Source organism: Orcinus orca, chromosome 10, assembly GCF_937001465.1.
Source record: "Orcinus orca chromosome 10, mOrcOrc1.1, whole genome shotgun sequence".
In the NCBI taxonomy this organism is placed as follows: Eukaryota; Metazoa; Chordata; class Mammalia; order Artiodactyla; family Delphinidae; genus Orcinus; species Orcinus orca.
In genome coordinates, this window is record NC_064568.1 from 35641477 (window position 1) to 35667919 (window position 26443).

General features: G+C 49.6%; 1 protein-coding gene across 7 annotated transcripts in view; it reads left to right on the plus strand.

Moving 5' to 3' along the window:
* The window catches only part of RFT1 (RFT1 homolog), a 56933-nt gene extending 39460 nt beyond the window's left edge, over positions 1-17473 (plus strand). The window contains exons 14-16 of one of the 7 annotated variants that reach the window (XR_007479566.1): positions 3187-3335; positions 5464-5583; positions 8299-17473. The gene's annotated coding sequence lies outside the window, so the exon portion shown is untranslated. Of the gene's footprint in view, positions 1-385; positions 457-3186; positions 3336-5459 lie in introns of all 7 variants that reach the window. The other 6 variants (XR_007479565.1, XR_004482319.2, XR_004482321.2 and 3 more) reach the window with 6 other exon arrangements.
* The last annotated feature ends 8970 nt before the right edge of the window (positions 17474-26443 follow it).

Genomic DNA, 26443 nt, shown 5'->3' on the forward strand with positions numbered 1-26443 from the left:
CACTGCCTTTCCCTTCTGCCCAAAGTAGTGCTCCCCATTGTTGATAGCACTTTTCTCTTTCCTATCTTCTCTGTCTGGCCTGTCCTTGTCTTGGTCATGTTTTTTAAATATGCAGCCATTTTTGGCAGGTCAGAACTAATATCAGGGCAGGGTGGACAAGTGTGTGATTTTAGGCCTGTGGTTTTTAGGGAGTCCAGGGTACCCCTTCACCTTTATATCTTCCTCATTCGGTTGCTTGACTCGTGTATTTTATTTGGAAATGAGACTTCTGAGCCAATCACATGCAGGTGGAAAGTGATTTGTTTTACTGCTATTTACCTGAGTGAATGTCCTTAATGTTGTAAATATTTTATTGATATTTGTTAATTTCTTTTTTTTTAAACAGGGTTTTTAATTTTTATTTATTTTTGGCTGCGTTGGGTCTTCGTTGTTGCATGCAGGATTTCTCTAGTTGAGGTGAGCGGGGGCTACTCTTCATTGCGGTGCATGGGATTCTCATTGCGGTGTCTTCTCTTGTTGTGCAGCACAGGCTCTAGGTGCGAGGACTTCAGTATTTGTGGTGCGCAGGCTCAGTAGTTGTGGCTCACGGCTCTAGAGCGTGGGCTCAGTAGTTGTGGCACATGGGCTTAGTTGCTTCGCGGCATGTGGGATCTTCCCAGGCCAGGGCTCGAACCCGTGTCCCCTGCATTGGCAGGCTGATTCTTAACCAGTGTACCACCAGGGAAGCCCAAATTTCTTTTTTTAAAAAATTCTATTTTATTTTACTTTATTTTATTTATTTATTTTTGGCCATGCTGTACGGCATGTGGGATCATAGTTCCCCAACCAGGGATGAAACCCACGCCCCCTGCAGTGGAAGCACAGAGTCTTAACCACTGGGCCACTGGGGAAGTCCCTAATTAACTTTCAAGGGTAGCAAGAAAGGTGTTTTATTTGAAGAGTTTGCGGGGAAAGGAAGACTCATTGATTTGCATCATCAGTCCGACCCCAATTACTGTGGCAGAATTAGTCCCCCTACTTAGTGTCATTCCTTCTTAACCAGAACCATCTGGGTGTATCAGAGTGAAATAGGGAAAATGGGCTCCTAATGTAGTTCAGCCTCCTTTAGGGGCCTAATGAAGGAAGTCTTATAAATACTTCTTAATTATCCTCCAGATTAATTAGCCGAAGTTGCTAGGTGCCCCTGTCCCAAAGTGCAGTCAACTCTTGGCCTGTCAGCTTCTCCATCCTTCTGGGGTAGTATGGCTTAGACGGCAAGTGCTAGAGGTGAGCTGTAGGGAGTTAGGTCTTTCCCTTCACGAACGGGGTCCTCACCAGAGTAGGTGCACCCAGAACCCTGTCAAGGCTGCAGCATGCTCATGGAAACCCCTCCCCACGGCTTGTCAAAGCTGTTACAGTGCACCCTGTCCCACACTGAGCATAACAGGTATGTAAGTATGCAGGAGTTGTGGTTGGCTGACTCTCCTGGTGATATGTGCTATAGACATTTGAACATCAGCTTTGAAGCTTTATGTTTGGATCCAGTAAATTTTTTTCCATCTCGGTCATTTCTGTAGGTTCCTGAAGAGTTGAAGGGCCCTGGATTCTGCGCCTATGAGACTGAATGAACAAAGGGCCCCAGGGGGCTTTAGAAGGAGGAGAGAGGGTGCCTGGACAGCTACCTCACCATGAGGCTAGCAGGTGCTGGGTGCTGGGGCAGCTCCTGGTTTCTGTGCTCCTCCTGGCTTCACACTGGGGTGATACCCACCTGTCCTGGGGCCCAGACGGTGGGCAGTCAGGCTGGTGGGCAATGAGAGGAGGAGTTCCCAGAAATAGGTGCTGCTCTCGGGTAGAGGTCCACGTTCTTCCAATGATGAGACAGTCTCTTTCTTTCTTTTTTTAATATTTATTTATTTATTTGGTTGCACTGGGTCTTAGTTGTGGCTCACAGGCTCCGTAGTTGCGGCTTACTGGCTCCTTAGTTGTGGCATGTGAACTCTTAGTTGGAACATGCATGTGGGATCTAGTTCCCTGACCAGGGATCGAACCCGGGCCCCCTGCATTGGGAGCATGGAGTCTTAACCACTGCGCCACCAGGGAGGTCCTGAGACAGTCTCTTTCACCACCTTTTATCTCTTGCCTGCAGTCTCTCCTCTCGGGTTTAAGCTCTGTTCTGTACACAAAGCCCCTGAGGAGAAATGGAACTGGCCCAGGCTAGCTACTGTGGGCCATGGGTCATAAGGGAGCCAGTGGATGGGCCACCCTCGGGGCAGATGAGTGCCCAGTTCAGTCAGCTCTCACTGGGCAGGGGCTGGGCCAGGTGGCATAGTTCATCCGGAGTTGCCCCTTCAGCCTCAGAGGAGCTGCCCAAGGGCCTGTGATGTAACAACCGACTTGTGAGGGAATGTTCTAGTCCACCATTTACTTGTCTCATTACCTCCCTCCATCCAAAAATGTGTCCCTGTTGGTTCTACTGTCACAGTGCTGCCCTGGTCTGACCAAAGCACTTGGCAGAGGCCACCTGGGTTCAGAGTGCTCAGTGGGAAGGGGTCCTGAAAACCTGGCAACTCTCAGTCCTTTAATCTCATCCGCATCACAAACTGGGGCCTTGGAACGGGGCTCTGATGCTGTCAGCGCAGGAAACAGTGACTAATTAAGACACGACTGCATTAGTCACGTTGGAGGTGACAATGAGCAGCATGTTTCGGGTTCGTGTCTGAGAGATCCTGACACACTTTTCAATTATGTGGAACTAATAGTGTGCGGCTTCCATGCAGCCGTGTCAGGCGGGAGAGAAGGGGAGTCTGAAATGAAAGCCTGACTCACTGTGGCTCTTCATTCACTTCTCTGCACTGCTTTTTGAAAATCACAAAAATTGACACCAGGGAGCGTGGCATCAGGGGGACCAGAGGGCATCTTTCAGAAGGAGAGTTATGAGACAACTCTGGGTGACACAGGAGCCTCGGTCCTTTCGGGAGGTGTGTGTTGTGAACCCCAGCGTTGACTAGCCCCAGCTTCCCCTGGGCTCAGGGGACACTCTCGTCCAGCCCTCATCAGGGACTGGCACGGCCAGGCAGGGAGAACCATGAGGACCCAGGAGAACCAAAACCCTTAGCCGCGAGGGAAACGGGAATGTTTTCCCCCACACGTAATCCCAACCAAACTAGGGAATGTTGCTAAAATAGCTTTCCTTTTTGTTTCCCCCAGGGCATTAACACAACAGTTTTATGAACAAACCAGATTAGCACAGCACATTTTTATGTTCTTGAGCTAGAGCTGAAGATTCCTTTCTTCCTCATGTGGCTTGTGAAATCCCTAAGTGGCATCTCTCCAATGACAAGAGGATGTTCTTGCAGGTGTGCAGATGTCCAACTCTGGGGGGCAATAGAAGTGATAGAGCTACTTGCATTTTTTTTCTTTTTTCTTTAGTAAGTGGGAGTGACATCATGCGGGGCTGATGGCAAGATGCCCAAGCGCACTGGCCACTCATCCTCGGCTCTTTTCAACTGTCCCTGCAGCAACCCTACAAACACATGGCTGAGAGCCAGGCTCTGGGGGGAAGAACCCAGAGGTGTCCTGCCCACAGCGTTCCTTCCATGTGCAACACCACCAGGGAAGTCCGCTTGTGTCCATGTCTGCCTTCTGAAGTACACGAACAGAGTTTTGCTTTCTAAGCGGCCCATGGTGTCACATACATGGTTATACTCCAGCCTGGCTGCCCTTTTCTAACTCAATGGGTGACCTTGAACAAGCCTCCCTCACTCTACCAACCGTGGCGCACTGAGCACATGCCAGGTACCATCTACCTTTGGGCTCCGTTCCTCCCTCGGGTTAATAAGGGCTGAATCTGAGCTGTAGGGATGACATTGAGCCTGAGGAGATGGATGGGCCATCCAGCTGCAACTCCAGCTGGAGCAGCACCCTTTTTATCTGTTTTGAAAATTAGGGGTTAGTCTAAGAATTTGCTTGAAAAAAAGGTTCTTTTTGTTAAAAACAAAAACAAAAACACCCACCAAGTTTGAAATCCATGATTTTGAATGTTTTAAACCTCCTCGCTGACCTTCCATGACTTTTTCTCCCACAATTCCTCTCCCACCTCAGTCTTTATCTCATCTTAAAGAATTTAAGGTAATTGTTTTGCATAGGCATTAGCATGCATAAGAAGTATTTGGGAGGGCTTCCCTGGTGGCACAGTGGTTGAGAGTCCGCCTGCCGATGCAGGGAACTCGGGTTCGTGCCCCAGTCCGGGAGGATCCCATGTGCCGCGGAGCGGCTGGGCCCATGAACCATGGCCGCTGAGCCTGCGCGTCCGGAGCCTGTGCTCCACAACGGGAGAGGCCACAACAGTGAGAGGCCCGCTTACCGAAAAAAAAAAAAAAAAAAAAAGTATTTGGGAGAAACAAATCTGGCCAAAAATTATGTTGCGTTACAAAGAAAAAGTTGTCTGTACCCCATGGTCCCCTGTCTGTTGGTGGCCTTGACCCCAGGTGACACCACCAAGGAGTGGGAAGGCAGCTAACTTTGGCCACTCCATCACTTTGTAATCATAGGCAGGAGGTCTTGCCTCTCTGTGCCTCAGTTTCCTCATCTGTCAGTAGCCCACCTTGCACAGCCCAGGGAGGATGGAAGGAGAACAGAGGTAGGACAGGCAAATGCAGCTCTGAAAGCCTTGGAGAAAACAACCCATAGCAAGACTCCCTACATGTCCTGTGTATGCACCTCCCTGCCCGCTTTTTCTTCTGCTCCTCACCTTCGGCCAGTCCTCTCCTGATGCTGTCCACCCCACCCCCTCCCCAGCCCAAGCTCTGTTCTCCCCACCCTCGCTCCTATTAACCCACTCAAGGCCTGTTTACGGCTGGACCAGCAAAGGAGCGAGAAGTGAGGACATTACAAATACTGGAGATTTAACCACTTTTCTTTAGCCCTGTCACCCCCAGAAGGCACTAAACCCCAGCACCACCTGCTATCCAGCCTCCAACCTCTCACCTCTCCACCCCCTGGGCCCTCGCCCCTGTCAGGTTCAGTTGCTCATGCTCTTGACCCCATCACACTCCTTTCCCTTTCTTCCAACAGCCCTATTTTCCTTCTCCCTTGAGAATTAGGAAGGCAGGTTGTGTGTGGGTTCCAGAGAGGGTCTTGGAGGCAGACCCATCCCCACTTCAACCTTGAGCAAGGTAGTTAATCTCTTTGAGCCTCAGTTTATGCATCTAAAACTGGGCATTAGAGTAATTGCCTCATAGGATATGGCAAGGATTCCATGAGAGGATGGAGGGGCACTGAGCAGGGGGTGCCCTGCACCAGCCTGTTTGCTCTATGAGTGGAATTATAAATCTGCTGAACAGAGAGGAACTGTGGACCCTGGGAACATTTGTTTCACGCCTACCTGCTCCCTCCTTCCCACCTAAACCCAGTCCACAAACATGCATGTGGTTGAGTCTTTTTCCCTTCAGTGGCAACATTTCTTTCCCCTTTTCTTGGAGGCAGCGCTGCAGGTGAAGAGGAAACGAAAGATCCTTCTCAGCCCAGCTTGCCCGGAGGAGCTTAGAAAGTGAGGACATGGGTAACGGAGACTGCCGGAGGCCTTCTGACTCTTGGCCAACTCAGGTAGGCAAGCCTGGGGAAGCAAAGCCACAGCTTCCAGGGAGAGCCAGCAAATGACCTCTTTCAGGCTCAGCCTGAGTGGCCCCCCCAGAGCAAGAGGGGATGCTTCCAAAGCTTGTTAAATGATTTTCAGCAATTTCAGAAATTACCTCAACTGGTAGTTTAAATTTCCCTGTAGCCTTAGATTAAAGCAGAAAGAAAAAAGGTGACAGAAGAGAATGTGGCTTTGTCCAAGGAGGGCCAGCTGCTGTCGGCAGCTTCTGAAGAAAATGGAAGGGTCTGCGTTGGTCCCGCCATGTGGGTGGGCAGCCATGGGCACTGGCTCCCCTGACCTCAGCTTTAGGCCTGGGCCATGGTGGCTGTGAGGACACTCCCGAAACTCCCCCCGCCGCCAGCCTCGATCTCCAGTTTGCCAGTGTCCTCACCTTGAACCCACTCATCAAAGCTGATCTGAAACTTGTTGAGTTCTTCCTCCTCACCCTAAAAAAGACAACAAAAAACAACCATTGCCTCTGCCATCAGCCTCTCAGACTTAACCTCTATAAACTTCTATTTCGTTTGTTGTTTTTCCTTCTCTGGACTGGGATAAAGGATGCCAGGTTCAGACCAACCAGCTTTCCCCTTCCAGAAGCAGCTGGGAGGAAGAGAAAGGCCAGAACTTAGGGTGCCCAGAGGGCTCTGTCTTGAATGCTACTATTAAGGTGGGATTTTCCTAAGAAGGGAAGCGTGTTCTGCCCACAGTTAGGACTCAAGGAGAGCAGGGAGACACCAGGCACGTCTGGGTCTGGCACCGCTCCTTGGGGGAGGAGTAAGGCTGTTGGCCTTTGGGGTCTGCGTGGTGGGGGTCCGTCAGGCCTGCCTCTTGCTCCTCCTCCTCCTCCTGCTCTCTTCAAAAGCCTGTGACCTGGGTGTGCCACAGAGCCCGGTGCTCCAGGCCTCCCCACTCCCATCAGCTTCTGTGGGCCTCTCCCCCAACTCTGCAAGCTTTCTGGTTGTCTTCGCAGCTTGGGAGATGATGTTTTGGCTCCAGGGACCAGCTGCTGATACAGATAATCAACAGAGCCAGGGAGCCTGAAAATCACGCTCTAATTCCAGGCCTGCCGCTGTCTGTTCATAAGATCCTCTTCTCCATCTACAAAAGGTTCTAATTCCTACTCAACTGTTGCTCTAGGACCATGGTGGGGGCCAAGAAAAAGTCACCATGCAGCACTATTTGGGGCTGAGTGGAGAGTGGGAAAGCAGGTGGGCCTGTGTGCTCTGAGGCTGGAGCCTGGGCCTGCGTTCAGACAGGGGAGCTAGACCAGAGCAGAAATCATCACAGAGTCTAAAATATCTCCGGGTATTGTTCTTCCTGGTAGCAAATGATCTTATCTCTGACAGCATTATGTATTTTAGGTATTTCTTATATTAACTTATAAGTTGTAAATTATAAAGTATCCTGGGCAGCCAGTGCCCTGTAGACAGTTAGAAACGCCCCATCCTGTCCATGGCCTCTTTACTTTGCATGTGGTGCACACATCTTGCCATGTACACACTGCCCTCTACATTGTTCTTTTTTACTACACGGTGTACCAGTTAAGTTGTCCCCAGTTTTCCCTACATTGTAAACCACGTGGTAGAGAATATCTTGACACAGAGACCTGTTCTGCATTTTGCCCACTGATGGAGCCTGAGACCACTCTTGCTGTATCAGAGCAGGGCCCTGCCTCTCGGCCCCAGCTTCACCCCAGAGGAAGCCCCGGGATGGAAGGAAGCCTCTCCAGGTCACACTGTGTTAATGACCAGCCAGCCTGGAGCCCAGGCCCAGGACCTGCTAGCCTGTGGGCCATACCCCTCCTTTCACATGAAAGAGGCTTTGTGCAATGCCAGGCACCCAAGCCATGCTCAGCGGTAACTGTGAGATCATGGCAGGCTGTCACTGGGTCATTCAGCCGACTGTCTTTCCCACTGCAGAAGCTGGGAAACTCCTGGAGGAGCAGTGGACTTTGGTGCCTCTGGTGAGCACAAGCCAGCAACGAGGACCCGACCCTCCAGGCTCCACTGCCTCCTTGGCTGCAGGTGGAGTGTGTCTGGCACAGGGAACTGCTTCCCAAGGTGTCAGGCAAGTCATTGATACCCCAGGCCTCCCCCTGGAGAATCTAACTAATCAGCCTGGCTGGATGGGGAACTTGGGAACTAAAGTTACCAGTAAACAGAAAGGAAGTGAAACCACCCTCTGCTCCTGCTCCTCCCACGGGGTGACGTGATCTCCTCAGGGAAGTGGCTTTGGGCCTTATTTCCCTGCCCAGAGGCATAGGGTGCAGCCGGTTAGGCTCGAGGCCTTATTTGTGCAGCCTTCCTGGGTGCTTGGTGAGCCCCCGGCCCATAGGTGGAGTCCATGGTCTTGACAAGGTCACTCCAAGCTCTCAGAGCTGCATGTGGATCCCTTCTAGGCTGTCTCCCAACTCTGCCACCCTGGACGAGTTACTCTACCTCTCCAGCCTCAGCCTGCTTTCTATCTAAACTCTACCTATTTTTATTTTCAGTTTTTCTTTTGATCAAAAAAACACATGTACATAGTTTTAAAAGGTAACCCCCGAAGGGCAGGTTCTGCCCCCCTCCAAGCTTCCTTCTCCTTGGCCCATTGTTTTAGTTCTTTTCATCATTCCTTCTTCTGTTTCCCTTCATATTTCTAAGTAATTTGCTTATAATGCTATTTCTTGATTGTTTCTGCTTTAGAATATTGACCTCCTCGTATGGAAAATGAGCTCTGATGGCCACCTCCCTGCACACTTACCTTCCCATCCTCCCAGTGTTATGATTTGGGGTAAATTGATATTCATGTTCACATGGTTAAAACTATAGAAACATTGTTCTCTGCTAAACCAAGTAGTATCCTATTTCCTTTCTACTACAATCCTCAAGCTATTAATGGTCTCGTTATTTCAGTTGCTTTTTTAAAAATACTTTATGCTGTCCCCTACAAAATTATAAAACTCTGAGCAAACACTATAAAGCTCTTGGCAACATGACTAACCTCAGCAAGTATCACGGAGTCTGTGTTTTCCCTGGAGACTTTGCTCAGGGAGCCCCTCACCCCCCCTCCTCCACTCTCACGGTCCCATCTGTGGGCCCCTCCCTTCCCCAGAGGGAAAAGGCTCAGAGAAGTTAAGGAACTTTGCCCAACATCACAGCAGTAGTAAATGGGGGCAGAGATGTGGACCTAGCCCAGGAGATAGAGTTACAGTCAAGAGCCACCACCCCCTCACCGGAGGATGCTGCAGCCCTGTGGGGTAGCGACCATGTAAACAGGACCACGTGGTGGGTTTAACCTGCAGCAGGATTGCACGTGTGGGAATTCCCTGGCAGTCCAGTGGTTAGGACGCTCATGGCACTTTCACTTCCATTGGCCCTGGTTCAATCCCTGGTCAGGGAACTAAGATCACACAACCTGAGCAGTACAGCAAAAAAAAGAAAAAATAGGATTGAACGTGGGGCAGAGGCCTCAGCCCTGACTGCAGAGGGCAGAGGCGGGTCTCCCTGCTCATCTTGAGTGACCCTTCCTGGTAAGTTCCCCCGCATCCACGTCCATCCCTGTCCCAGGCAGATTTGAGAACAGGCTGAGCCACAAGTCTGCCTGACAGCCAGGTCCACACGTTTCTCTGACTGCCCATGGCTACCTCCCATTGAACAGGCTGAGCCAGCCCTCACGCAACTGCCAGGCTGACACGTGCCTTCCAGGGCCACTGGCAACCCCCTTATTACAGGCCACCCCAGGTCTCCTTCACTGGGGGACTGAGCTCTGACCCCAGCCACCATGCTCTGCACTGGAGGCGGCTCCTTTCCTTTGCTGGTCACAGTCAGCTAAGGTGAGCTCCTGGGAAAGCGTGGTTCCGAGGGCCCCAGGGGGCCTGGTCATCCAGTTGTTCACACACAGGCAATTCCCAGCCAAGGCCGCCGAGCCCCTAAAGGCAGCGCACACCCCTGAAGGGGACAAAGAGCCTTCTGAGTCCAGAGCTCTTGCTGGAAAGCCCTGTGCCTCACACGGAAGAGGACTGTGCATGGTCTGGGGCCTCTGATGACCACCATCCACCCGCCCCTGAAGCTGCACACCAGAGTGTTGTCAGACGGAGGCCAGACCGGCAGGGGATGCTGCCACTGGGCCAGGACTGCCCCTGGGACACAGGAGCTGGTACAGGACATGTCTCGCTGGCCTCAGCCATCAGGAAGCAAGGAGTGGGCATCAGAGATACTTGGGAAACGGAAGATGCATAGATGTCTCCAAGCAGCCACATGCCTTCTGAACAGACAACTCACAACGATTTAATTGGCAGCTCAAATTCAATCTGCTAAGTAGGGAAGAAGAAAGTGTGTGGTTGTCATGGCAACACCAAATTGCCCAGGACTGTTGGTCTCCCAGGTAGGAAAGGGAGGGGAGCAGAGCCCAGCCTCTGTTTCCCTGATGGGGATGTTCTGGGGAACAGGGGCCAGGCTGGACACACCTGCTTTCTTCCCACCACCCCAGCTTGCGGCTGAGGGCCTGAGCCGTGTGGTGTGGTGTAAAGAGGGCTGGCTGGCTCAGGGCCCTCACCCTGGGGTCTGGGGCCCAGGTTATTCAGCCATGCGTGTTCCAGCCCCACCTTAGAGCAACTGGGACTTGGACCCCCCTTTTCCTCTTACCCCCCAAATCCTATGACTTCCTAGGGGTGCTGTGCCCGCAGGCTTGGTCATGGGCATGTGCACAGCTGGCCTTGCTGGCCTATCCTCTGAGTCCAGTCTGAATGACCAAGGGAACAACAGCCTCACCCAGAGAGTGCCAACCAGAGCCACACGAAGGAGGGTGTGGGGCTGATCCTTCCACTCACAAGCACACCGCACTGCCAGCCTGGCCTCCTTCTCTCCATAAGGAATGGGAAGAAGCCATCTGATGGTTGCCCCCTGTAATCTATGCCAAGCTGGGCCCAGGCCTGGGTGGGGGTGAGTGGTAGAGGAAGGGGCTGCTCAAGTGGGGGAGTTAAGCACTAGGAGCTTCGCCTGCCCTCATACCCACCTGCACGGCCCTGCTGATCAGCTTCATGTGTATCTCTGTGGTCCCAGGGCCTGGTCCTAGGAGGTCCAGGGACACTTAATGCATGAATGAATGAGTGAATAAATGAATGAATGAGTGGATGACGTATGGAGTGAGGACTGGGAGCAGAGGAACTGGAGAGGCCAGGTTGGGATGAGGAGCTTGGGGGAAGGCCTCAAAGGAGGTGTTTGTCAGGCTCCCCATCCTCCAGTCTGCCCCAGCCCTGGGGCAGCTCCTGTCTTCCAGAGGGACCACTAAGGTCCCTGGCAGATGTGGCCCTGTCACTTGATCCCCCTTCAGAGAAGCAGGGACCCCAGGGCCCTTCCCCCAAGGCCCTTCTCACCTGGTGCCTGATGGGGACTGCCTCCCTAGGACCCCACAGACCTGACTGCTTTTGCTACACGGTCTGTGGGTTCTTCTGCTGTCTAATTAGTGCTAATTGGGAGCAGGAAGTGTGTGCGTGAGTGGGGATTCGTGGGGGTGTGTGTGCTTGGAGCTCGTATGTCCTTGTCAGAACATAGAGGCTTCTTGGGACGGGCCCTTGCCCAGAGCCACGGGGTCTCTGTGGGGCCTGGGTGGGACTGACTGGGCATCGTGTGCACTGAGTGCTTCTCTGCAGAGGCCTGTGCTGTCACTGGCCACCTCCTACCCTAGGTGCCAGCTGCCCCAGGGCCAGGCAGGCCCACTTTGTTCATGTGAATCCTCAGCGCCTGGCACAGAGCCACAACTCTTTGCATTTCAGACTCCAGGAATGAAGGGAAGAGGCCTCCAGGGCTGGCAGGAGAGACATGGAGGGCCTGGGGGAATGACCCAGTCCCAGGCTCAGCTCATGGTTCAGTAAAGGCAAGGAAAGACTTGTTTATCTGATGGGTTCACACTTGTGCCTCCCTTGAGGGACAGAGGATGCAGAGGCCCTCCCTAGAGAGGCGTGACTTCCCCTTAGTTTTCCCTCCTTCCCCAGGTCCCCGCCTCCTTTCACTTGGGGCACAGACGGGGGTGTCCAGAAGCAAAGCAGCTTTTGTGTCAAGCCCTAGGCTAAGGTCTCAACTCCTGTGGTGCTCCCCCCATCCATAGGCACTGGTCATAGCCTGATGATAGGCTGCAATGGGGGAAGCAGGGGTGTGGGCGTGTGGGGAACCTGGGCAGAAGCATGTGCCCCATTCCAGAGCTAAGGCTCTCCCTGCTTCCTGTATTGCTTGTGTTGACCATGGTCCATGAGTACCCTCATCCTGGGCACAGTCAGGCCTCCCTCTTAGTGGACACAGACCCTGTGACCCTAGGACCACCAACAGCCCGGAAGCAGGGCCCTCAGGGCTCAAAGGTGCTCAGAGATTAAGATAGCTGAGCCGGCTCCTAGGACCAGCCTCAGTTTTAGCCACTGTAAAACAGACTTGTTACTGTGAAGCCGGCACTGGAAAAGGTAGAGTGGGCAGTGGGTTCCTCTGAGGCCTGGGATCCAAAAGGAGAGGCCTGACCGCCGGCGGCCACTAGAGGGCAGGACCCTCCCGTGTGTTTCTTCCAAAGGGCTGGCGAGCAGGGTGGTGGGAGACAATGGCAAGGCAGGCCCTGGACACAGTTGCCAAATGCTGAATGGCTGCTAGTCAGGTCCAGCAGAGGCTGGGGCACTGACCAGAAGTCCACCTGGGCCCTATACCTCACAAACCCTCGCTGAGCCTTTAAGCTTTCCCCTCCTGAGCCTGCTCAGCACCTCGCCTCCCTTCTTAGAATATCAGCGGCAGAGGAGCAATTAGCACTGGCTCTTCAGCCTCCTCTGGGGACACTGAGGCAGGTAGGAACTCAGCTGGCCACACCCCATGCGTTGGCTTGGAGTAGACCAAGGGCTGACCGTGACCCAGGCACTCACAAAGACTCCGTGGGGTCAGAGTTGTTGGGATCATGCTGCTTTGGCAGATGAGGAAACTGAGGCTCAGAGGGGCTTTTGTCTGCCCAAGGTACACCAGCAATGGTGGTACAGGGATTCCAGCCCGGGCAGAGGGACGGCAGAGCCTGTGTTTGAGCTACCACGCAGCGTTGCCATCACACATGCAGAGACACCCTCCCATGACCCTCCCAGACATGAATGTGTGTGTGCCCACAGGGCCCCTGGTAGCTAGCTGCAGCAAGCATGGGGTGTCTCTGCACCCTGCCTCTCCCAGCCAGAGGCTTCTGCCTCATCCGGGCCTGGCCGGTAGTGAGGCCCAGGAGCACTGCCTCCTGGGTACAGGCTCCTTGAGGATGCCCACCCCACCCCTGGGCAGGAGGAGCTGTGTGAGAAGCTGTCCATGCTGTGACCATGCCTCCTTCATGGCCCCTTGGCGCTAGTGGGGAAGTGGGTGCCAATTAAGGGAGCAGATGGTGGCCCTGTCCACCTCATGAGGCTGTGCTTACAGCCACAGGAGTCAAGGACCTGCGTTTAAGCCCTTGTTTGGCCTTGTTCCTCCAACCAGGCTTGGAGCTCTTTGCCCAGGGCGGGGAGTGGGGAGTTCCTGACCCAGGCTGCCCTACTTCTGCCCTTTCCCAGAGAGGGCGAAGGCCATGGAGCTACTGGGCATCATATTTCCGGTGAGGGCCTGAGCAGTTAGAGGCTGAGTCCAGCTGTCCCAATACTGCCTTGGAGCAGTAGAGAATGAGGGTGTCTTTGGGGCCTGTTTCTGGAGCTCTGGTCTGAACTGAGCTATAGCTCATACAGCTGATTTGCATGGAGATCCCCCACTGGGCTGCTGGGCTGAAGTAGTGGGCCCTGTTAAGGGCTGGGGTCTGGTTGGGGAGGTAGCCCTGTTGCCAGATCTTTCTCTATGGCCCAGTTGGCCTCCTGGTGTGTTGAGACCTGTGAGCATCAGGCACGCCTGGGAGGGCAGCTCCACAGGCCAGCCTGAACAGGGTACTTGGGGGAGCCCTGTCTTCCAGCCAAGTATCTGGGGAACAAACCCCACAGACTTCAGAGTGCACCTCCAATAGTGCTAGGGTCCTCTCAACAGCTCCAGTGACCATAGGATTCAGTGCACCCATTTTACAGATGGGGACCCCCAGACTCCGGCCACACCACCCCTTCACCAATAGCTTCTTCACTGGTCTCCTTGATTTCAGTTCTCTCTCTTCCTTCCTTGTTCTCAATTAAAACAATTTTTTTAACTTTTAAAATTAGTTTTTATTACATAAGAAGTACATGAAAACATCCTCTTTTTTTTTTTGCAGTACGCGGGCCTATCACTGTTGTGGCCTTTCCCGTTGTGGAGCACAGGCTCAGGGACCATGGCTCACGGGCCCAGCTGCTCCGCGACATGTAGGATCTTCCCTGACCGGGGCACAAACCCGCGTCCCCTGCAACAGCAAGCAGACTCTCAACCACTGCGCCACCAGGGAAGCCCAAAAAACATCCTCATTTTTAAAATGTAATACAGTAAGATTAAATTGAAAGGCTCCCTTGGCCTTGTTCTTCACAAGCTCAGGGTTCACAAGGGTTAGGAGTTTGATATTTCTCTATAAAATGAGAATAATTATACTTGTGCTACCCAAGCAACAGATTTATTGTATATAAAAAAAAGAAAGTGCTTTAGGAGAATGTGTGTTTAACACATATAGATGATTTATCAAATGTCCTGTGAATGTGAAATGGTTGTGTCCCAGTGGTGGTGCTCAGCTGTGCTAATGCCCTGGCCCTGCAGGCAGCCCATCCCATGATGACACTGCCACCAACGCCCTGACTTCCTATCTCTGTCCCCTTATTTTGGCTTCAAAACTCAATCATTTTCTTTTAAAAGCTCACATCTCAAACTATTTTCAGAGTTTATTTTCTTTTTTCTCCCAACCCCCCACAATAAGATTTGGGGTGGGATGGGGACAGGTAGGGACGTGAGGGAAGCCAAGCAGGGCAGGAAATGTCTAGCAGAACACCCCTCCCAGACTGTAGACCCAGGTGCTCCTGCACAGCCTGTGCGTCTGGCAAAACCTGTGCTCCTGTGGACACGCAGCACCCCCAAACCAGCCATGTCCCCCTCCCCCTCCTCAGTCATTGTAATTGCAGCAGAGGACATGCACTATATGGATATCCCATGGGCTTATCTGTTCCTCTGTTCCTGGATGTCTAGGCTGTTTCCAGTGGGGTGCTATTCCAGACTGCCACAACGGACACCCCTGTGCACGTCTCCTCTGGGGTCTTTCAGAGATGCTGAGAACTGAACTCGCTGAGCTGAGAGGCAGGTGCTAAATCACCCTCCAGGGACTTCCCTGGCGGTCCAGTGGTTAAGATTCCGCACTCCCAATGCAGGAGGCACGGGTTCGATCCCTGGTTGGGGTACAAAGATTCAGCATGCCACACAGTGCAGCCTAAAAAAAAAGAAAAAAAAAAATCACCCTCCAAACTCTTGAGCTCACACCCAGGATCAGAAGACTTTGTTGCACTAACAACACTTTGTTGCACTAACACTTTGCCAAAACATCTCCTTTCAATGTGAATTTCTTTCATTACTCATATGTTACTTATTAATTAATTAATTTATATTGTATATATTTAAGATGTATAACTTTACATCTTAAAGGCAGGATCTGTCTGGTGAGGCCTTTCCTGAAGCAGAGCCCTGACCTCAGCTCCTTCTCCAAGGCCGGGAGACTTGGAGATTGAGGTCAGCGGCCTGCTGGGCCCTCTCCTCCAGGCTGGATCTGAACTACACCCTGGCCCCAGGTTTCTTCCTGACATCTGACAGCAGGGCTGGCTGGAGGTGTAGCTGACATGGTCCCTGCTCAGGCTCAATCTAACTAGGGGGGAACTGCCCCAAAGCAACTCACTTGGAAAAGATTGACCTTTCCTGGACTTCTCACTCTGAATTAACAAATCCCAATCTGTCTCGGCCTTCACTTTCTGCTTCTAGAAAATGGGGCGAAGGAGGACCCAGAATAGGAGATTAAGAAGCAACAGACAGGCAGGTGCTTTGGGCAGTGGGAAGATAGGGTCCGGGTCCTGGGAGCTCAGTGTGGATTCTAGCATCCGCCAGGCCAGGTGCTGGGAGAGGTTGAAGTGTCAAGTTTGGGGTTCTCCTGGGCCTGTCTCAGATGTTTTTCCCAGCCCTCCCTGAGCTCACCGTGCCTTTTCTATGCCCACTCCCCCCCCCCCACCCCGCATCCCACCAAACAGCATTGAGGATCTGCTGGCCAGTAGCCACCAAGAGCTCCAGGGAAATAGAGAGCAAGCCCATTTGATGATGGAAATGGGCTTTCAAAAAAGCCCATTCTTGGGATGCCGTGGGCTTGCTTCCCTCTGACCAAAGGAGACCCCCACCTTGGAGAGGGTAAGGAGAGGGTAGGGAGAGAGGAAGTGCAGGGGGCAGGGGCCGGACTGGGCTTTCTGCCTGGCTGCAGTGCTTTGGGGTTATGTTGAGTGTCTGGGTGGATGATCACAGGCAGGTGACTTTTCTCTGAGCTCCTGTGTCATCATCTTTAAAGTAGGCAGAATACTACCTGCCACACAGTGTTGTGGTGAGAATTGAATGAATCCACACATGGACAGACCATTAGCCAAGGGCTGCACACATGTGAAGTGGACCACAAGCAATCGCTGATCAGACATTGCCCAGTGTTTAGTGGACACCCAGTAAATGGTGACTGTTATCACGGCGGCAATAGTTTATGTGCCCATGGCCGTAGGCACCTGTGCACGTCTATAAATCCACGCCTGTTGCCGGGGATCCTCCCGGGATGTGTGTGAATGAGTGTGTGTGTGGTATGTGTTTCCACATGTGGACAACCATGTCTTGCCACAGGTGTGGGTGTGGCCCCCTGGGGTCATTTCTTCTGCAGAACCAGTGCTCAGAAGGTAACAAGTAGGGGGCAGTCTGAGGAAGGGCTGGTGCTTGGATGGAAAAAGGAGTGGACAGGCTGAGCATGGGCAGAAGACAGGGCAGGAAAAAACAAAGATGAGATTAGTCTATATTGGGTGCAGTGGCTAAGGTCTGTTAAGGTCAATCCCTGTCACCCTCTGCACCAGGGCTACCCCTTAGGAGAGGCTTGGGCTGGGCCCCTTCTTCCCAGCAAGGTTGGCTATAGCTAACCTTATGCCTTGCCCCAGCCAGGCAGTCCTGGGGCCTCAGAAAAGCCCAGAGTCTAGTGGTGACAGGTGGCCCAGCTGACTTGAGGGCATGATGTGGCCTGTCCGATTGTGATCTTCCTCCAAGCCCTCCATGCTGTAAACTGCCACTTACATGTGTATGATCTCATTCACCAGCCAGTGCACTCGACATTCGGTTGAGACAAGAACCAGGAAGATCAATTCCCAGCCAGGCTCCTGAAGGATGGGTTGGATGAAGGGAGCGCTAGTGCGCACACACAGGGCCTCTGCCTGCTTCTCTGCAGCACCCCTCCCCCAGAGGCTCCTCATTTCGGAGTGCATCCTGGAGGCTTATTTTTCCTATCGAGGAATAAGTTACAGTCAGTAAAAAGCACTAATCAGGACTGTACAACCCGATGACTCTCATGCAGATGGACACCCATGTAACCATGACCAGAGCAAGGTTCATCACCTCAGAAAATTTCCTGTGTGCCATCCCGGTCTCTAGCACCCACTCAAGCGGTAATTGCTACTCTGACCTCCATCATCAGAAATTAGTTTTGCTGTCCTAGAACATCAAGTAAATGTAGTCATACAGCATGTTCTTTTGTACGTCCAGTTTCTTTTGGTCAGAATGATTTATTTTAGATTTGCCCATGTTGCTGTGTCTAACATTTGTTCATTCATTTTTATCACTGAGTAGTATTCCATTGTATAAATATACCACAATTTACCTATTCTTCTGTTGACGGGCCTCTGGGTTGTTTCCAGTTTTCAGCTATTATGAATAAAGCTGCTCTGAATATCTTGTGCAAGTCTCTGTGTGTGGGTGTGTTTTTACTTCTCTTGGGTAAATTTAACTGAAGAGTGGAGAAACTGGATCACAGGGTAAGTGTGTGTTTAATTTTATAGGAAACTGACAATAGCAATGAATGTGAATTCCAATTGTTCTTCATCCTTGGAAGTCCCTCTGTTCCAGACCCTTGGTTGCCTCAAAGAGCCCACCCCATTTCTCATCTAGAAGTGAGCCTGGCTGCTAGAGGGGGCAGGCATCCTCCAGGAACCCAGAGTCCTGCTACAATGGAGGATCTGGCTGATGTGGGAGACTACAAGTTGGGCACCACAGAAGACCTTTACTTGCATGCTTTTACTTAATCCTCTGGTTGCTGGGGTCCCACCAAGAACAGTGCACAAGACGTTTGCTGTCTGCAGAGAGCCTGCCCCCACCTGCCAAGGCTGCTTCTCCCCAGCAGTGCCTCCTGGCTGCCATAGTAAATCTATCAGAGGACCCAGCACAAAGGTGCTGGGAGGGTCTATAGAGCCTCTCCTCCTTCCCCACCTGCACAGAGGAAAAGCCAGGCCCTGGGAGAGAAGGGACAAGCAGACTCAGGTTTTCTGCTCCCAGCTCAGGAGAAGAAATCAGGCCTCCTTCCTTGGAGAGAGGCCCTTTCTAGGACCCCCTTTCTTTGAACCAACCCTCGGGAGGACTTTACTCAGCTGGGAGCACTTCTGGGTTGGCCATTTAATAGATCTGTCTGTGCACCTCAGTCCCACCTGTGCAGGCACACAGCTGGCATCAATGAGAGGAAGCATGCATGAATGATTTAGTCTGGCTCTGCTGCTTGGAAAACTCCTTATCTGAAATATTCACAATCGTGTTCACAGCCCAATCCCAAATCTTTGAGCTGAAAGAACCTCTAGACATCTTTGAGTGCACTGCTCTGGTTTCAACAGCCCAAATGTTACTAGCCAGATTATAAGGATAAAATAATTGATATCAGGAAGTTAAAAGTGACTGTCTCAGGTTTTGTGCTCCAGAACTGACTGAAGACGGTGGAGAACGGAAATTTGAGGATTTAGGAGCAAGACCCAACAGGAATGAACATCACACATCTCAGGAATTATAAAGTAAGTAATGAGAAAATTAGAATTCAAATGGCTACACTTCATTTTGTACAAAGCTACCGGGTAAAGCAAGGTCCATTGGCATTATCTCTGATTTTGTCTGTATTATGCAGAAATCTCTTTCCTCCCAAATCCACCCAGCACTGACAAGCAGGGAAACAAGTTGGGGGCCTAGAAGTGGTACCACACATTTGGCTGGAAGCCCCGCCAGGTAACTGTGAGGCTCTTGTTTATCAGGGAGATTAAGCTTCCCTGTTGCTATAACAGGCATCAAACAAACATAATGAATGTCCGTGTTAACATGTTATAAATTCATACCAATATCCTAATAGTTATTAAATGTAAGCTATACCTTAATAAAAAAGGAAAAATGGTAGCATGGGAAGAGGCAGGGAGTGCAATGGAGGGCATGGGACAGGCGGGGACTGTGGTCTCCAGTCATGGCAAGCAGGCAGGGGATGGAGAAAGGACTCCGAGCATCAAAGGGATGCAGGCTGCGCTTGCCCAAGCCCAGCAGGTGGCTTTGGGGAGAGGCTGGGAGGGTCCACTGTCATGTCGCCCTTTACTCTTTCCTCTCCTGGTGGGCTTACCCTGCTAACTCCCTTCCAAGGGCCCAATGGCCAGCTCTCTTCATGAACCTCCCACCTCTGACCCTTTAGGAGGCCATGACAGGCTTGGAGAATGTTCTGTGCCTGAGTTGGCCCTACTCTCTACTCCCTCCTGGCTCCTGGGTGGCAAGTAGCCAAATACAGGAGCCCTTGGCCAGCATAGTGAGCCTTGGTGTCCTGATTCCAAATGCCAGCTCCTCAGCCCCAACTTGACCTCCAGGTCTTGGAAGTGACCTCTCTGGGGTCAAACCTGAGTGACTGCTTCTTTTTAATGTGGTTTTCAGAACAGGTGGGTAGAGGACCACAGGGAATGAGGACTAAATGTCCCATCAAAGACATACACATCAGATAAAAGTGTGTATGTGTATTTAGGTATTTACATATATATGTATGTGTGTGATATATATATACTTTTTAATGTGTATGACTGTTGACGGGACATTTATTATATATATTCAAAATATTTAATACATGTTATATTAATTACATTTTATTATATACTATAAATTATATTTTCATTTACATATTACACATTTCATATCACACATACATATCTCTATAGATTTAGTATTTCATATTGTTTTATTATATATTTTCATAGATCATATGTTATATTACTAATTAATAATTAGGAATATTTCTAGTACATTATATTTAATATATTACATAATATATATGCTGTTAACAAAGAGGAATGAAAACACACATCCACAGAAAGACTTACATATGAATGTTCATAACAGCGTTATTCATAATAGCTCTAAATTGGAAAGAACCCAAATGCCCATCAACAAGGGAACGGATACACAAATAGTGATATACCCATACAATGGAATACTATTCAGTAAGAAAAAGGAATGAGCTACTGTTACATGCAACAGCATGGAGGGATCTCAAAATCATTAAGTTGTATGAAAGGAGACAGGCAAAAAAAGAGTACCGACTAATTCCATTTATATAAAATTCTAGAAAATGCAATCTAAACTGTAGTGAACAAGCACATCAGTGGCTGCCTGGGGATGTTCGCAGAGAGAGGGATGAATTGCAAAGAAATGTGAAGAAACTTTTGTGGGTGATGAAAATATTTGTTTTCTTTATTGTCATGATGCTTTCATGGGTATATTCATATGTCAAAACGAATCGGATTATAAAATTAAATATGTGTAGTTTATTGTACTTCAATTATACTTCAGCAGTGTAAAAAAAGAAGCATTTTTAATCCCATTCCTTTTTTTAACAATATTATTTTTCATGTATATTTTTTAATATTGTTAAAAATAATCATTTAATATAATAATTTGTGAGGGCCAAAATGATTATACTCCTTTGATAAATAAAATGGAAATTATATTAAAGTAGTATTTATCTTACCTTTACTTCTTCCTTTTAAAATTTCTATATATTGTGTATGTTTTATAATGCATGTAATATTTTACTAGATATAATAGTATGTGTGTATAAAATAATGATTTAAACATAAGTAAACATACTGGAGGGTATATGCTCAAAAATTCACTGATACGGGTACAATATTTTGAAGACCAGTAGAAAAGAGAGGTGCTGAATCTTCATTCCTTGGGCATTCTGTGTGATTAAAATAATATTATTTAACCTGAAATAAAGGAGTGGTTGAACATCAGAGGAAAAGGGAATAATCTTCTGATACATGTAACAATGTGGATGAATCCCAAAAACAGACACAAAAAGGTATTACTCTATGATGAATTTTTTAAAAACAGACAACACTAACTATGGAGACAATTAAGACCCGATGCAGCCAAATAAATTAAAAAAAAAAAAAAGAAAGAAAAGAAGTCAGATCAGTGGTTGCCTGTGGGCAGGGGAGTCACTGAAAGGGGATGGAAGGAACTTTCTGGGTGATGGAACGCTCTGTATCTTGATTGTGGTCGTGGTTACCTCTGTCAATACTCAGAGACTGCACACTTATAAAATGGGTGCATTTTACTCTATGCAAATTACCCCTCCCCCAAAAAAAGAGTATTGTAAACAAACCTTACTGTGCAGGTCAAGTAAAGTACCACCTGGGGCCACATTTGATCCAAGGGCTACAGGCCTGTGTCCTCGGAACCAGTCACTGCAGACTTCTCTCATACAACTTTTAAATGGAGATATTACTCATATACCATAAAATTCACCCTTTGAAAGTGTACAGTTCTGCAGTTTTTAGTATATCATGAAGTTGTGCAACCATCACCATATCTAATTTTTGAACATTTCATCACCCCAAAGATAAATGCCAGCCTTGTTTTCCCTGCATTGCTGAGTATTCTTGGTCACCAGTTCTGTGCCCTTAAACTCTTGTTAGCAGATAAGATGTTGAAGGGGCAAAAAGTCTTAGGAAAATTGCATGGCCCAATAATATAAAATCGAGAACATTGTGCCCATTAATTTTGTTTTCCTCCATGAATTGGGAAAAGAGAGCTGTGGAGGTAGAGAGGGATCCCTGGGAATGAATTGTGCATAGCCCTGGGCTTGTGATACTCAAGGATGGAAATGGGGTCTGGTGAGCCTGTGCTTTTCCCAAGGTAGGTGACTGGGGAAAAGCAAGCTAAGTGCCCTACGTAGACAGAGAAGGAAGTGGAGAGATCTTGGGAGGCCTCCTGCAGGAAGTGGCTTTGGACCAGGCCAATTATTATAATTCTGTTGTGCTTCGTAGTTTGCAAAGAGTGTTTATGAACATTACTGCCTTGGATTCTCAGGACCCAGCAAGATAGGTGGCTTTATCCCCATTTTTATAGAGATGAGGAAACTAAGGCCCAGAGAGATGAAGTGTCCCATAAAGGAGGTCTTATTGGGGAATTCCCTCGCGGTACAGTGGTTAGGACTCCGTGCTTCCACTGCTAGGGACCCGGGTTCGATCGCTAGTCGGGGAACTAGAATCCTGCAAGCCACGCGGCGTGGCCAAAAATGAATAAATAAATAAAAATAAATACATTAAATTATAATTTAAAAAAAGGAGGTCTCATAAATAAACAGTGACTAAATCTGGACTTGACCCCCAAGATGTGTGCCTCCAAGCACACTGCTCTTTCCCTTACAACACGGTATAGGAGAGAGGGATGCCTGGCGGGGTGAAATTGCAGGAGCCAAGATGTGGAGGTGGAGCCAGGCAGGTGTTGAAGGGACACGTGACAGTGGCCTGTGCCCCTAGGGAAGCAGGGCCAGCATAGTGAACTGGGCTTCAATGGAGAGTGGCATGGTGTAAGCAGGGACTCTTCGGTGGTGGTCTACTTGATCCTTTGCAGGATTAGCCACAGGGCATCATCATGTGACTTGCTTCCCTTGGGCTGATTGAAGGGTGCTGGCTGGTCAGTGGCAATGGAGGGCTGCTGACAGCAGGGCCTGGGAGGCTGCAGAACTTTAAGTTCTTCTTGGGTGGAAAATGGGCCCACGTCCTGGCTGAGGGCTCTGTGGGTCCCCAGAGTCCAGGCCTGGCCCTAATGCTCTCATTCAGAACAAGGCCCTGAGTTGACACCCACCTGCAGAGAGTAGGACTGCTTGGAAGTAGCAGGGGACGGGGGTTCATACGGAATGATCACACGTGAGGGCAGGAGGTCATAGCCTCCACCCCCAGAACCAGTAGGAAGTGGAGACTGAGTTGGGAATAGTCAGGGTACGTCATGGGTGTGCCAACCTCTGGTCTCGGATGTTGCCAGCTGACCCACTAGCCACCCTCTCATCAACCTGCTGCTTCTCAGGGAAAGGACCAGCTTCATAGTGAATGAAACAGGCACATCTCTGCCCTCAGGGGGACTGATGTCTGTGGGGTTATTAGACAAGGGTGACAGACCCCACAAAATGACAAAAATACAGATATAAATTATAGGTACCAATTGTGGGGAGAGAGAGAACCTGTTAGGTGGAGTGGGCAGGGAAGACTTGTCTAAGGAGACCACCTTCTTATTTAGTTATTTATTTAATTTGTTAATTTTTGGCTGTGTTGGGTCTTTGTTGCTGTGCACGGGCTTTCTCTAGTTGCGGTGAGCGGGGGCTACTCTTCGTTGTGGTGCGTGGGCTTCTCATTGCGGTGGCTCCTCTTGTTGCAGAGCACAGACTCTAGGTGTGCAGACCCTAGAGCACGCGGGCTTCCGTAGTTGCCGTGTGTGGGCTCAGTAGTTGCCACGCGTGGGCTCTAGGGCTTGCGGGCCTCAGTAGTTGTGGCACACGGGCTCAGGAGTTGTGGTGCCCGGGCTTAGTTGTGCTGTGGCATGTCAAAACTTCTCGGACCAGGGATCGAACCTGTGTCCCCTGCATTGACAGGCAGATTCTTAACAACTTAACAACTTAACAACAGGAGGAAGTCCAGGAGACTACCTTCTTAAACAGATACTGGGACAATGAGATGGTACTAACTATGTGAAGGTGGGTGCATGAGGTGGGATGGAGGGTGTCCCAGGCAGTGGGAACAGAGTGTGCAAGGGTCCTGAGGTGGGAAGGGGCTTGTCATACTTATGGGATGGAAAGGATGTAGGTACAGGTGAACTGCAGCAAGCAAGACTGGTGAGTGGTGCCTGGTGAGTTTGTAGGATGGCCAGGGCCAGTCTCAGAGGCCAAAGTAAGTTTTTTGGCTTTTTCAAAGTGCAACGGGAAGCCCTGGGAGGCTTTTGAGCAGGGGTGTGCCATGATCAGAAGTCAGTTTCCTCCATGCTCCTCTGGCATTGCCTCCTCTGTGAATAACTACTATACGAAATTCCAAGTGGCAGAGGGGTTGAGGGGCTGGTCCACCAGGTTTGTGGTCTAGCTCTGGCTCTCACTGAGTGACCTGGAAACTCCCAGTTTGCTCTTTGTCCATAGAGAATGCCATGACCTGCCCTGGGGGATGTTGCAAAGGGTAAAGAAGATTTCCTGCATGTGCATACATGTCCATACCTACACGGGGCCCTGCACAAGCCAGACTCTTAAATGGTAGTTCCTTGTGGCTTTCTGCTCTTCCTCTTCCTCAGGGGTCGTGAAGGTGAGCAACAGAGAGAGGCTGGAGTCAATGAGGGACCTCGCTTCTGTCTGAGTTTTAACATATTTGGAGGAAAGATAGCACATGTCCTGGTTGGGAAAATGAAATATTATAGAGTATTTGATCTGTTTAAATGAATTCATAGGTTTAACGTAACTCCATGCAAAATCCCTTTTTTTGGGAAAAATATCAATAACAATGCTGATATTTACTGAGTATATATATATATATATATATATATATATATATACACTATATGACAGGCATTGAGCTTGTGAGGCAGGTGTCACTTTTATCCCCGTTTTACAGACCAAGACCATAAGGCCTAGAGGTGATAAGCAACTTGCCAAGGTCACAGGGCTGGTGAGTGTTGAACCTGGATGATCCCATCTCCAAAGCCAGCACTCTTAAGCCCTGTATGATTATCCTAAAATGTGTACAGACTTAAACCAGTCTGGATATCAAGTGATATTCTGAATAAAAGAAGACCCCAAGAGGAGGATTCTAGCCCTGCCAGATGTGAGAACCTATTTTAAAGAACCAATATTTAGATCCACATGGTATTTGCTTAAACCAAAGTCTGTGAAAGGAAATGGACAATTCAGAAATAGACCAACCAAAATCAAAAGCCTAGCATAAAAGTAGATTTTACTAAGCAAAGGATAAGGGAAGAATTATTTAATTAATGGTGACTGCATAAAAACTGGTGATGGTGCTGGTTAATTAAATCTATATTTTACCCCACACAGCAAAATGAACTTGCCATGGATAATCACCAAAGAACTAGATGTAAAATGAAGTTTTAGAAAACTAGCAGAAAATAAGACTATCAGATGGGTCGAAGAAAGGTTTGTCTGCATTGAAACAATTTTAAAAAATCACAAAGGACCAGAATGACAGATTGAATAAAACAAAAAAGAACAATGGACTGGGAAATATTTGGATCACTTATGACAGAAGAGCAATATCTATAACACAAAAAATGCTTATTCAATGTTAGAAGAGGTTCAAGTCCCCAAAAGATGAATGGATATGAACAGATCATTTACAGAAAGGGAAATACAGAATAGTAAATGCATGGAAAAAACATTTGTTTTTAAAGTCATCTAAGAAATACTGAAGTAACCTTGAAATACCAATAGACACTGTTAAAATAGGGGAGAAAAAATGATGGTACCCAACGCTTAGAAATGTGTATTGAACTCTTTTACACTTGTTCCTGGGAGGTGCAGAGTAAGTGGGGCAGCTCTTTGGGAAGCCCTATGGCACTGTGGGGCAAGAACACCTTGCTGTTCCTTAACCTTCCACCTGGTTATTCGACTGTCATGAATTTGTTCCAAGTGCAGAACTAAGATACACATTAGCAAACAATTACAAGGAACCAAAATAGGCAATATTAAGAGACTGAGTGAATGGATGAGGATACCTGCACACATTAAAAATGAATCGTGTGAACAGAAGAAAAATGTTAGCGATGGTAGCAAACACAAAAGAGAATGTGTGGTTGCAACTGTGTAAAGACGTGCATATAAGCGGAAGGTTTCATGTGTAAAAAGTTGCATTTTGTAGTAGTATTATGGATACTTTATTCTTTTTTCATGTTTCTTTCTCCCTGGTTTTCTTATTCTTTTCAGTGGCAGTTAAAACAAAAACAAACAAAAAAACTGGATTCAAATCTAGCCAGCAGCGTGACTTTGAGCAACTCTTGTCTGTAAAGTGGGGTAATATTTTCCAGCGCGATGGTTGAGGTCAGTAGGAAGTGATTTGAGCCGCATTTGGCACCCCAGACCTCCTCCTTGCGGTGGGGGCGCCTCCTCCTCCCCGAAAGGCAGGAGCCGTCAAAGCCCTCTTGGAGACCTCCTCCCTGGGCCCGGGAGTCCAGGCACTCCTGGGTCTCCACGGCGCAGGGACTCCTTCCTGCATGGAACTCTCCAGAGCAGGTGGGGATAGGGGTGTCCCACTGGCACCTGCCCTCGCTGGGGAAGGGGCAAGCTCGGGGAACATAACGCCCGTGGGCACCTCGGGTTGCGGGGCTGACTTGTAGCCACCTTCGAGCTTCTGTCCCGACCCCGGGCCCCCTGCACTCCCGCCGGAATTCGGCAGCCGTATTGTGCCCCCTCGCCGGGGCCCCGAGCGGCAGGAAAACTCGGATTTACAGGGCACCTCCTGCGGAAGCCTAGAGACACCGGGTGTGCCGGGGGTCCGGGTCTGACTTCGCAGACAGGGGGCACTTGGGTGCCTTCTCAGATCTCAAGGGTCGCGCCACGTCTCCGACGTGGGCCAGGCGGGCG